General features: G+C 34.1%; 1 protein-coding gene across 2 annotated transcripts in view; it reads left to right on the top strand.

Moving 5' to 3' along the window:
* LOC147072888 (furin-like) overlaps positions 1-12,818 on the top strand; it is a 580,379-nt gene that overhangs the window by 126,490 nt on the left and 441,071 nt on the right. The gene's annotated exons all lie outside the window — the stretch shown is intronic.

Below are 12,818 nucleotides of genomic sequence, written 5' to 3'. Positions count from 1 at the left end.
TGATAAATAAATGATCACGCTGATGGTGGCCCACCTTTGTTAGGGGATGGCACGATAAGAAGGGAAAAAACAAATTTTCCCGGGGGTTGCTGAAAATCTTTGAAATGTTAGCGGTAAACCAAACAAATATAGAAAACTATTTTTGAACATGTTTGGAAGATAACAAATTGTCGATAATTTTAAATATAAATCAATTCCGTCTTTTAATTCTCCACACCGATAATGTATGAATATCTTTAATATGTCTTTAGTTAGACAATAAAATCCTCAATATTAGCAAATACGATTCGATCGATGCTCGTTCATTAGATCACTTAGGTGTTGGACAGCATTCGTTTTGATCGGCGAGGCATGACGGCAACAGGTCGGGTGCCAATTGTTATGCACCAATGGGTTCGAATCGCATTCGTCCGACGCTGATTAGAATCTTGGTTGAATTATAAGAAGTCATTCACATAACCAACAGCATACCTATGATATTTCACTTACATGCTATATGATATAATGTAATATTTTGGTATTACAATTTTTATTATAATTATATGTTCTATTTACGGAAGTAAACAATACATATGTCATCATCACTTCATGACTCTTGATTCACTACTAGATGAAGGCATATTTTTGCTGTTTTCACTCTTCTTGGTCCTTAGTCTTTCTAGCCGCTAGTTAGTTAGTTCCGCTAAACATGATTCTTTCATCAATTGATCGGAGGGGGGTTTAGATATTTGTTATATTTCTTGATAAGATTTGTCCAACGATGATCTGTTCTTCCCATCTATACTTCAAGGCTCGTAATTATATTAATGACGTCGGAGGCGTGGCAACGAGTTGTCTAGCTAGAGTCTAGACCAGTACTCGCCCTGAGTACTAGCCGCCCGTGCGGTGTCTGAAATTGGAATCAGAAGTATGTAAGTAAACAATGAGGTTTTGTCATGTAATGTGGGACATGACTCATATAAGTCAATGTCAAATCATTTATTTAGCAGCAAATATAAATCGTATGCTAATAACGATGTAGATGACACTGCACTTCTGTTATGCCGAAGTATGCACTCTGTGAAAGTATTATGGGGGCTTGGGTTAATATAGTATATAATATAATACAAAGGTTATATTATATTAATTAAACAATGTTTTATTCAATAGATAATAATTTACAAGATTGTAGAATGTAGCGTTTGTTAGTAATGAGTTAATGACAATTAATAGTACAGTGAAACATTAGTGTATTAGTAGAAGTGAATCAATAAAACACCAGGGCTTCAAGAAATCTCACAAATTGAATCTTCCAATAACAGAAACTGCACAGTTCAATATTAATGGAAAATTACGTGTTTGTGCGTTAGACGTAGGTAACTACTAGTTAGTTTTAAACTTAGTTTATTTTTTCAATCGTATTTATATTTTAAAACTAAAATAATATGCACATTTATATTAGCTGATTACCCCTATTTGCTACATTTAAATAATTGGTTTCTCTAAATCGTTACGTTTTAGAAAACTGATTGTGTAAGCTCGCACAAACAATACGGACGTAATTTTGTTGGATTTTGACCATGTTATGTAGACCTGGTGGTTTTTGTTATTAGATACCTCACTGGGAATCGAACCCAGAGCCGACGGATGAAAAGCCAGTGCCTTACGCACTGTACTAAGAGAGCCTCCGGTTGAACGCAATCGTTTTTTTTCGATGTTATTATTACGGTAAATACCTACTATCGTTTTCCAGCTAATTAAATGGGCTTCCATGCGTTTCGCTGTACCTGCTATTGTTATATTTCATTGTTTTGATTTCGACCTGGATATTATTAGCAGATAAAAACAATGCACTAACGGATATTTTGATTCTTTATGAATTTTATAAATTAAATTAAACTAAAAAAAAAAACGGTGGCTGAAATTGAAAACATTAAAACTAGGTTATGTCAAATAATGTGGGACATGACGCAAATAAGTCAATGTCAAATCCTTCATCAAGCAATAGATAATATAAATCATTTGATAATGACATTGCATTATCTACTTATAGTTCTGATACCGTGACAATAGGAGTCCGAAAACATTCAATCTTTCAGTGGCCTTAAATGAGTTTTTTTTTCTTTTGATGTTTTTTTGAAATTAGTTTGCTTTGATTCGGTGGAACGCGGAACGATTGCTTTTTTTGTCTATTTCCGCGCGTAATTCTGCCATCGGCAGTTCCCATTGTATTATTTCAGAATTAATGTTCTTCCAGTCGAAGGATATTTCTTTCATTGTCCAGATAGCTGTCGGCAGTATTATTATTTTTCAACGCTTATCAATAACTCGTCTCGAATTCAAACAAAAAGAGATATCGTAACCTTTTGCAAAAAGAAATGGGATATGAAAGTATTATACCCTCTTTAAAAGATTTAGGAAATATTTTTATGCCAATTTGGTATATAGTACCTACAGTCATGGACGTTTAAAAAAACTTTTATATAAACAATTTGAATTTTAATTTATAGAGAGAACTTAAAAATATGAAAAACTTAAAACCCTGTCACGTTGCAAATATGCCTTATCTCAAAATATGTATAGTGTTGAGCCTATACATATTTTATCTATTATATTATACAATAAGGACGCTAGATTGGTTTTCTCTTTTACACCAACTGCAACACTGCGGCAAAAGAGAAGGGCTTTATTTTCCTTGGACTAAGTCAATTTAACCTTGGCTGCACAGATCACAGAGCTGCACAGATGGACAGATCTCTTTGATGAACAGTTTACTTTGACGGTTGCAGCTCGGACGGTTGCCAACCTTAAAATCAACATGACTAGTAGGTAGCTTCATTTAAAATTGTTATATGAAAACGAAGGTGATAAAGTGCTACGTACTACGACTAATGATTAAATTAGCTGAGGTCTTCGCATTTCAGATTCGTTTGTAGTAAACTTCACACTGTTATCGTACTAAGCATTTTTCAAAAGCGGCACGCATTTAAACAAAAATTTGAATTTACTGAATCAGTGATAAACACAAACTATTTAATGCGTAACTATTGTTATAAATCGATAGTTTTGTTCCACATAATATTATTATGTATGTATGACCATTTCGAATATGAAATATGTTCGACTTGTACCGGAACCAAAGCATTCACATTATAATCCTATTATAAGCAGAATATAGCATGTAAAAGGGTTGACTGCGTCAATTATTTACTACAAATAATATTATGTAGATAATATGATATAAAAAGTATGGGCCACGTGGTGAAAGTCGGGAGAAGTATCTAGAAAAAGAAGCCATCGAGCAAAAATGTCTAAATAAAATCATTAAAATAATATGCTTTCAGGAGATTTAACGATTACTTTCTGATTATTCATGATAATTTATTGTAATATTATGAATTTAATATGTATATCTTAAAATCACTGTATTGTATTATTATCAGAATTTTAGGATAGGTATGTAATGAAATTGAAGGAAAAACGCTTTGTGGAAAATACTCGTATTTTGGCAAACAATTATATTGGTTCTTTGACCCGCGACTATAAATTGACTAACCTGACTATGGCATAATATTATAATATGACATTTTGACTACATGCCAAAGATGCATACTATCACATTTGTGTAGTTATTGTACTTATTCTGTAAAACAAAATACATGGAATCCACGCGAGAGCAGGGTCCACCTCGAAATATCTGTGTGGAGCAGCAGGTATGGGAAGAGGTTCAGAGCTTCACGTACCTGGGCTTTAACCTAAACACACTCAATAAAACAACAGAAGAGGTGAACACACGACTCATAGCTGCTAATAAGTGCTTCTACGCCTGTAAGGGTCTACTGAGTTCGAAAATCCTAAGCAAGAATAGCAAACTGCTTATCTACAAAACAGTTATTCGACCAGTAGCTACCTATGGCTGTGAGACATGGTGCCTCATTCAAAGGGAAGAACATAAACTGGCCACATTGTAAAATGGAAGTTACAGGATAAAAATGAACCACGAGTTAGAAGAGTTAATAAAACATGAAACGGTGGTGAAATTCCGTCGATCCCAAAGACTAAGGTGGGCTGGACACATTGAGAGAATGCCTGAGCACAGGACGCCAAAAATCATGACCAAGTGGATCCCACAGTGGAAACGGTCTAGGGGCAGACCAAAGAAGAGGTGGGCTGACTGTATCGAAGAGGACTGGAGAAAGATGGGGAGGGCTGGAGACTGGAGAGGAGCAGCCAGGGAAAGGAGCGTGTGGAGGACAATTGTAGAGGAGGCCAAATCCCGCCCCGGGATGTAGTGCCGAGAAAGAAGAAGGAGAGTAGTTATTACATAAATGTAGTCCAATGAGGTGGGGTAAACATTCGTTATTTTGGTTGAAAATATTGCTACCATTTTGTGATCGTATCAATTATGATCATACATGTCTCCAAAAAACGTGTGAGGGTTTTATTTAGCATACTCAAAAATTCGATTTTAGCGCGACGTATTTTCGTAACCCTGTTTTTTTGTTGGTTGGAATAACCGAATAACGACTTGAGTTGACAACATCGGTAATACGGCTCGATGCGATCATTAAATTTCGGAAAAAAGAAGAATATAAATAAAGCCATTCTTATTTGTTTTTGTTCAAAAGCTTTCTTAAAAATTCTTTACAATAGTTATGTTATGATCTGTTCAAGAACTATAGCTTTTACTTGAAATAATGAAATGGGTTAGCACGGTATTCATAGATATTGTTTTTTTATGAAATTTACATTTGAGTGTATGTAGGATTCAGACGTGAACACAAAGATTTTGGGTCCGGACCCCAGGAATGAAAAAAGTATACATAATTTAGATGAATGGGATATTACTTCTTTTTCTTCGTCAGAACATCATGACTGAGGATCGTCACCCGGATGATTTGGTTGTTGAATAGCCTTCCCAACAGGTTGTCCACCTCATCTCGGCATTCTACGACACGCAAGACCTGTGTCAGTGGAAGACTCTTGGCACTGATGAATTGGTGCAACCAGCTGAAGCATCCAATGTTTGGTTGAATATTCTGATGTATCTCTAAAAAACAGTATACAAACGAACACTTAACAATTCTAATAATTATGATCGTTAGATCCGTGCCTTCGATAACCGCTTATGGATGTGATATAACGCAATAAAACGTAGGTGAGCAACCTTAGTTATAAGGTAAGGTTAAAACATTATCATCACTATACTCAAAGTGCGGAGTGTCTGGGTATGGGTAATGCATTAATGTAAATCTCGGAAACCGTTGGGAATTCGACAAATATGTAAAGAGACAATTTTATAGGAAATTTAATTAACTTTCATTTTTATTTGACACATTTTTTTTCTACATGCACCGTTTCCGAGATATAAGCGAAAAACCAAAAAATGGGACCTTTCGACCTCCCTCCCGCCTTGCTCACGTCCCAGGGGCGGGGACTTTTAGTATGTTTACCTACTAACTACTCCTAACAAAGTCCTGAAGTCAAAAATTCTCGCATATTCCATGCACTCTACAATATATTCATTGACTGGACTATAAACAAAATACTAAAAATAAATATATAATTAAGCTTAAGGCCATGCATTAGTTGAGGCACGGTCTAAAAAGATCGTCGCTAGGCGATGCGCGGATTGCGGGTGGCGGGTGAAAATGACGCCTGTCAAACGAAATATTAATTGTCATATAAATCCAACATACGTCCATTTTATGTTCTGTTTATTGTTCTATTAGTAACAATAATAATATATTCATTGACATTTTTTCTTTTTAAAGTAAATGGGTAACGTTTTTAGTCATCTTTACACGATTTTAGAATTAATTGACCCGTCGCCATCACGCAGCAAAGTGACGTGTTCCCGGGTCAACATTCTCTCAGTGAATGGCAGCGAGTCCAAAATTTTGTCGCGCGTACAGTTGAAAATTATTTGGCGTTTCACTGATGCGTCACCTTAAATGATTTTTCAGTATTATTTTGTGATTCTGCCTCATGGTTTCGTCCAATTTTCTTCGTATAAATGTTTCCGTACAAATCACATGTAACCCAACGCGATAATGCTAAAAGCCAGCGTTCTATGAGTGCAAAGGCCGGTGACCGTGACTCGTGAGTGTTGGTGCAACGTGATATATTTTCCTCAAATTGCTTTTTCTCGCCGTGCCGACGCCCGCCGACCATTGAAAATAGCTCATTGACTGACAATACTGGACCAGACGCGCAGAAAACTAACAATCGGTTTGAAAACAAGAATCAAAATATTACTTACCATTCAATTGATATTAATTCTATAAATAACGTACCTATTGAAATCATGTCAACAGCTGATTTGTATGATTAACACATAGCCCGGAAGTGTACGAGTAAAATCGTGAGTTGAATTATTTAAAAGCACAACTTGGCTTACAAAGGAAAGTGCATTATTATCGGATACTAGTATTATTAGGGATTGCAATACCGGTATTCGAATATTTATCGATACCGAAATACCGGTTTTAAATATTACAAAAAACCGGTAGTTATTATTGTTATTGAGTATGTAAAAGATGAATTTAATGCTATTCCTTTTCCTCAATTGCCTATTAAATTGAGTGTAGAAACACTGGTGATGCCAGGAAGCATATATTTCGAATGAAGACGATATTCATTGATAGATCAAAATTTATTCATTTAAATAACGATACAAGAGAGATGGACTACCATTTTTAATTTCAGGTCTTAAAATACCTAAAACACAAAATAAAATGCGGACTTCTATTTACTTTCAGAAATGTTTATTATGAAATCAAATTCAATGTATTTGTAAAAATCAGCAGTTCTATTATTATCTAGTACCTACTTAGATACTTTTGCTATAAAATATTAATATATTATAGCTATGTTTATTCATAGATACTTCTGATTTTTCTATGTATTTTAACGAATATCGGTAGGTATTTAATAAGAAATACCGGTATTGATATTTTCATTCGGTATTGCAAACCCTAAGTATGTTTTTTTTAATATTATATAATATATTCTATATATATTATACATTGTGAGGGTAATATTTTGTAAAAATGTAAATCTCATGTTGTCTAAAACGTCTAAAATTTAGATTTGTTATGTCCACAATGTTTTGTTTTCTTAAATAAATAAATAGCAATTTTGATTGTTAAATTCAATGACATTAATATGGACGAATCATCTGGAAAAAAAAATGACACTAACTTTATTGTCGGGTCTGCCGAATGGCATAATCTGTTCTAACGCCATTACAATAAAGGTGATATTGCTATAAATTCCTGATGCTTTTTGTTGGGTCTGCCGAATGGTTTGGTTCGAACGGGTTCACTCAAATGAGCATTGACATTAGAAACACTGCTCTAACGCCATTACAATAAAGGTCATATTGCTATAAATTCCCGATGCGTGATATCGCATAATGGAATTGCGTGACGTCTACTTATACATGCGAATGCGCGAATTTACTTGCTAGCTACTGTATTGAGTGAGTCGTCCATTAATAATGTCATTGGTTAAATTACTTGAAATTGTAAAAAATATTTTAAACAATAAAAGTTTGAATTCCTCTGACATACGTACCTGAAACGTGATTACAGAGTTCTGATAGTTCACGCTCCATATTGAATAATGGATACCCATAAAAACGTACGAAATGTTCACAGAATTTATTCTTCTGAAAAAGATATAAAGATGTGGAATTATAGTGTCAATCAATCTACAATCTGACCAATAAATAAATATCAATATTATTTTTGTGAATCTACTATTTTGATTACTAGTCTTACATTATAAATAGTCTGTCACATTTATTTATGACCACCCGTTCGTTGTCCTCTGGTTATAAGTCACCTGTCATTTTTTATGTAGTACTATGTATTTACATTAATTCATTAGTATTTTTAGCATAAACAACACATTCCGAGACACGTATAAAAATGTAATGATTAAAACTATTTTTTATATTATATTATATATTATCATATTAATACGACTGCTTGATGGAACTTGAATTTAAATTCTAATGGATTTAAGTTTTGTACTAGAAAAAAAAAATCTACATATTTCATTTGGGTCGTTTTTTGTCTGACTGACTGTCAGTGTGTATTTAGGCATAGGTAAATCATTCGACAATGGCACCATAGGCATTTCGCGTATGTATTGGAATTTGTTTGCTGCAATGCCTGATTTAATGCCAACAGACAATACCACTACAACTGCAAGTCGCCTTTTCCGTACCCATGGTGCCACTGTAGAATGATTTACCTATAGAATTGGTGAGTTCGCATAGTGCCTGAAGATGCCAATACCTATACAAATTTGTTATGGATTTAAGATTCCAACTGAGTCGTTTTTTGCGACCTGGGAATGTGTTTGATATTCATAATTATTGGTAAACTACACTACTATTACTAATTATGTGACGGCCTAATAACGAATGATGAACTTCTTAGGCTTGCTGTAAAATCCTAGTTTAATCTGACCTACCATTGTCTGAGAATTTATAAACCCGAGTATAAACCCATTTTTATAGCTGATAAACTAGAAAGATATTTGAAATGTTCTAACTCACTTTCGCACGCAGCTTCCAACTAACAGAGACTTCAAATTTGGTACAAATGTGTTAATGCAATTTGACAATAAATTATATAAATCATTGCATCGATTCTCTGATAAATCCGCAATTGAATACATACTTACAAATGTCACCACCTTAGGTGCCAGTGGCGTGCAGTCCATATAGTATAGATGCGCTGCACGCCTTAATTATGCCAAAATATCTATGTGATAGTTTGAGTATGCAGAAAACCAATAGATTAATTCAATATCAGCTACCTGGTACAGCTATCTATGAGAGCAGATGAGCTATAGTGTGATACTAGCTATTTGGTAGAATATTTTTCATGCTTTGCAAGTAGTTCCCCTTTATTTTGACATTGCGTTGTCAACTAATAATTTAATTTTGAATTAATGACAGCATCACTACATTTATTTATTTATTTTGATATATTGTCATCGAGTTTTCAGTATAAATAATGTATTTCAAAATTGGAAGATAGACTTTTGAAGAGTATGTCTGATTTCAAAAGACACCGCACAGCATTGGTATACTTACATAATAATATGTGTATATCATATTTAGTCAAAACTGATCTAAACAGCAATAAAAAATCGTAATCAATGACGATGATGTATTTACTACCTGACATGTTGTAGGAATAATATATCAGGAACGAGTGCATGTTAATCCGCGAAATAGCTAATTTAGAATATAAGTAAAGTGGAGTCCTTGTGCAGATTGAAAAATTGTTGAAAGACACGGCAGACAAATGACGTACTAAAGATGTTAAAATATAATGAAAGTTAACGCAGAAGTTCTTACGAATCTGTTAAGTGAAGTTATTTTCTAAAGACTATCGTTCATCAGTGTATATTCAGTAGAAGTACGCAATGAAAATTCCTTCATACGTTTCTTTTTTCAAGTAAAACATAACCCGTATTATTTTATCTTATGATGTGTGTGTTTTTCAACTGAGGGATGGCAACTCATAGAATGGGAGCTTTCCACACTCAATATAACTACCCTCACCGCCGTCTCCCATACCCCACTCATGTTCGATTGAATGGTTGAACCACCCCGCCCGCTGCCTATAAAACTTTTAACAAGCATTAAGTTTTCTATAGGAATTCCTTATCTGGTGTTTGATTTTTCGATTGTTAAGTGAAGAAATCGACATGTATTTATACATAAAATTTGAATTCATTAGTATTATTATCATTGTTAATAATATATGTCATATATTACGCATTGCCCTATAACAGGGGTCGGCAGTTTGTCAAGTGAGAAGAGCCAAATTGTCAAGAAAACAGGATAACAAAGGTACCAGAGAGCCACATATATGTAATATACATATTATGTATATGGGTATGGATTTTAGGGGGGCGGGGAAAGTTCATGATTTTTTATTAAAAAAAATAATTAGAACGGCGTCCATACATCGCTTTTAATAGCATTACTATATCTGGCAAATAGCTACTTATTTTTAATTGAATACATGATTGTAAATTTTCATCCGTTATTCTGCGTCTAAGTTTATTTTTTATTTGATTCATAGATGAAAATGTTTGTTCGCATATATAAATGTAGAACCAAAGATTGTGAGAATGCCAAAAGCTAGTTTTTTTAACGCATCATATGTTTCAGGCAAACTATTCATGTATCAAATATTATTGTTTCTATGTTAGACAGTTGTTTTATAGCTGTCCACTTGTGTTTAGAAATCAAATTGGATTTCTCTCTTTCGAGTTCTTCCAAGCGGATGGTCAGATCTGTGAATTTGTTGCTGCACATTTCCTTGCTTTTTAAATCTATTTACTGCATCTGGAATGAACCAGCACCTGTGTTGAACGGTGTCAAGTTAAGTTTAGCGACATTTATTTTGAGAGGATGTACGATAGAAGCTAGTGTAGTCTTGTTTGCCCTGAGCTGGTGTAAACGTTCACCAAAACTGTTCTTCATTTTTCTTAATACGCTGCTAAAATTAATTGCATGAAACCAAGTGCAGTTTCGTCACGATAATGCTTTAAATTCGTGGAGTGGAGTAATTCACCTCATTCTATATCTTCGGTGAGAACTTGTAGTTTATTTTCAAAGCACTGTACTTCTTCCAATAATGTATATGCGATGTTTCCTTTCCCTTGCAACAATATATTCAAAGCATTACGGAAAATGTAGTGAAATTGGAGTTTATGTCAGAAGAGCCGCAAACGTCTATGCAAAGAGCCGCTTCTGCCGACCCCTGCCCTATGGCCGATAACGTTGTGGGTCTGGCAAGTACACATATTGTTTTTCAATTTGTGTATGAGTCAGAGTATGGACGTAATAGGTTGAGCACTTAGCTGACATCCATTTCTCGTAAAAACAAAATCTGTTAATACAAACCTCCACTCTGTGGAGGCCCATATGATCCTATTAGAATTGGACATAGTCGAAAAAAGAAAACCGTACTAATCCAGAATAGTCATTTATTTTGACTGGCCGTGTGACGTTACGGTCCCGATATGGTCTCGACTATGCGCACTAAAGAAAGTTGAAACGTTGTGCCCAGTTTTGATTTATGATAATCTCCCAGTCAAGACGATTTTCATTGTGCGACTGGGCTAACGCGTGACCTATACGTCAACAAACCGCCCACAGCCACTATCTGGCACAAAGTTTATATCGCCAGAAATATTTTGAATATAAAAGAATTACACATGTCTACTATCAATTAGTTTGTAATTGAGGCGTCTAATTACAAAAAGCGACAAGTCCACAATTCAATATTTTCGGGAAACTTATGTTTCAAGCTTCAATTATTTGTTTTAACGTGATATTATTTTTTCCGTTGCATTCTATGTCGAAATAAGAACGAATGGCAATTCGTTTCAGCCGATAAACTTTTAAATGTAATAAATATAGGCAAAATAAAATTGGACATAGCGCTACTTGTACCTCACTTTTTAATTTATGCCGCATAAGGCACATATTTCCTTGGCACTGCCATGAGTTTGGGTTTACCAGATGCTACAGCATGGGAGACGCCCTTTTCAATAGTGAACGTTCCCTTATTGGTTGACTTAAACACGCGCGAAATCAACCAAGCTTTAAATAATATGAAACACGGACTAGGCGCTTTTTGTAATAAATCGAGACTTAAAATATTTTTTTTCGTAGGGTTATGTCGCGTTGTGGAATTTATAGATTAGTACAGTAAATTATACGAAGAATACGTGCGTATTTTTTTCTCGATTTTGACCAAATGTAGACTTATCGCTTTTTGGAATTAGACACCTCAATTCTTGATCTTAGAAAACTTTATGAATTTGTGGACGTCATGATTCGAGACACCGTTTGAGAAATACAGAAAGACCGAACGGTTTATAGTGCATGATTGCCCAAACTTTTTGATAAAGAGAAAACCATTCATGCCCACTTCGGTGCCTCGAGGACCTGTCGAGTTCTACTCCAAATAACTAAATTATTAGTCTACCGTCCTCTTGTTATAAAATAAGAATCTGGATATGGTAGAATACAGGGCTTTTGTTTTATAGAAAGAAAAAAAACTAGTTTTATAGAAAAAAACTAGTTTTATATTATGTAAGTATCTGCGTACATACATACAATTCATAAATATGTATTATCTACCTGTTACATACGATAAAGTTTATTCAATTGGTAGGTATCATTTTTTTTCGTGGCTCATATGAAATACATCTTGAAATTTAATTTATTTCATTTATTTGTGTGACTGAAGACTTAAAATTTTTCTTTCCACACAATGAATAGTTTTAAAACCCATTCTTTTGAGTATTACATCGTTAAGAATTCTTTATTTCAATGATATCCTAAGGATTCTACAGTAAACCCACGTCTCGAAATCCTTTATTTTTTTGAAGTCAAACATTTTTTTATTTAATGTATGAATGTAGCATTCTTTTAATATACCTATTAGAAAAAAATATCTTGAAAAAAATCACATAAAGATGGTTGAACGCACAGATATCTGTTAATATTGTCGCGATTAGGTATGGTGCAGGTGGTTAAATTAGTAAAACACATTAGCTGGAATCCGATGGATGTGAGTTCGATTCTCGACCGGCGCCAATATTTTTCCCGAGCTGCACCGACCTTAGACTATAGATACATGCACCGACCAATAATAGTTGAAGAATTGTCGTTAAAAAAAACATCATAAAATTTATTTATTTTATATAATAAACATGACAAATTACAAATTTTCAGCGTTCACGAAATGACATAAAAATATGTGTTAACAATATTTAAATAATAATTACATGAT

The sequence above is a fragment of the Rhyacophila brunnea genome, unplaced genomic scaffold, assembly GCF_057557595.1.
Source record: "Rhyacophila brunnea isolate RB1 unplaced genomic scaffold, BYU_Rbru_1.0 scaffold_19, whole genome shotgun sequence".
NCBI lineage: Eukaryota > Metazoa > Arthropoda > Insecta > Trichoptera > Rhyacophilidae > Rhyacophila > Rhyacophila brunnea.
This window is presented reverse-complemented; position numbering and strand designations above follow the sequence as displayed.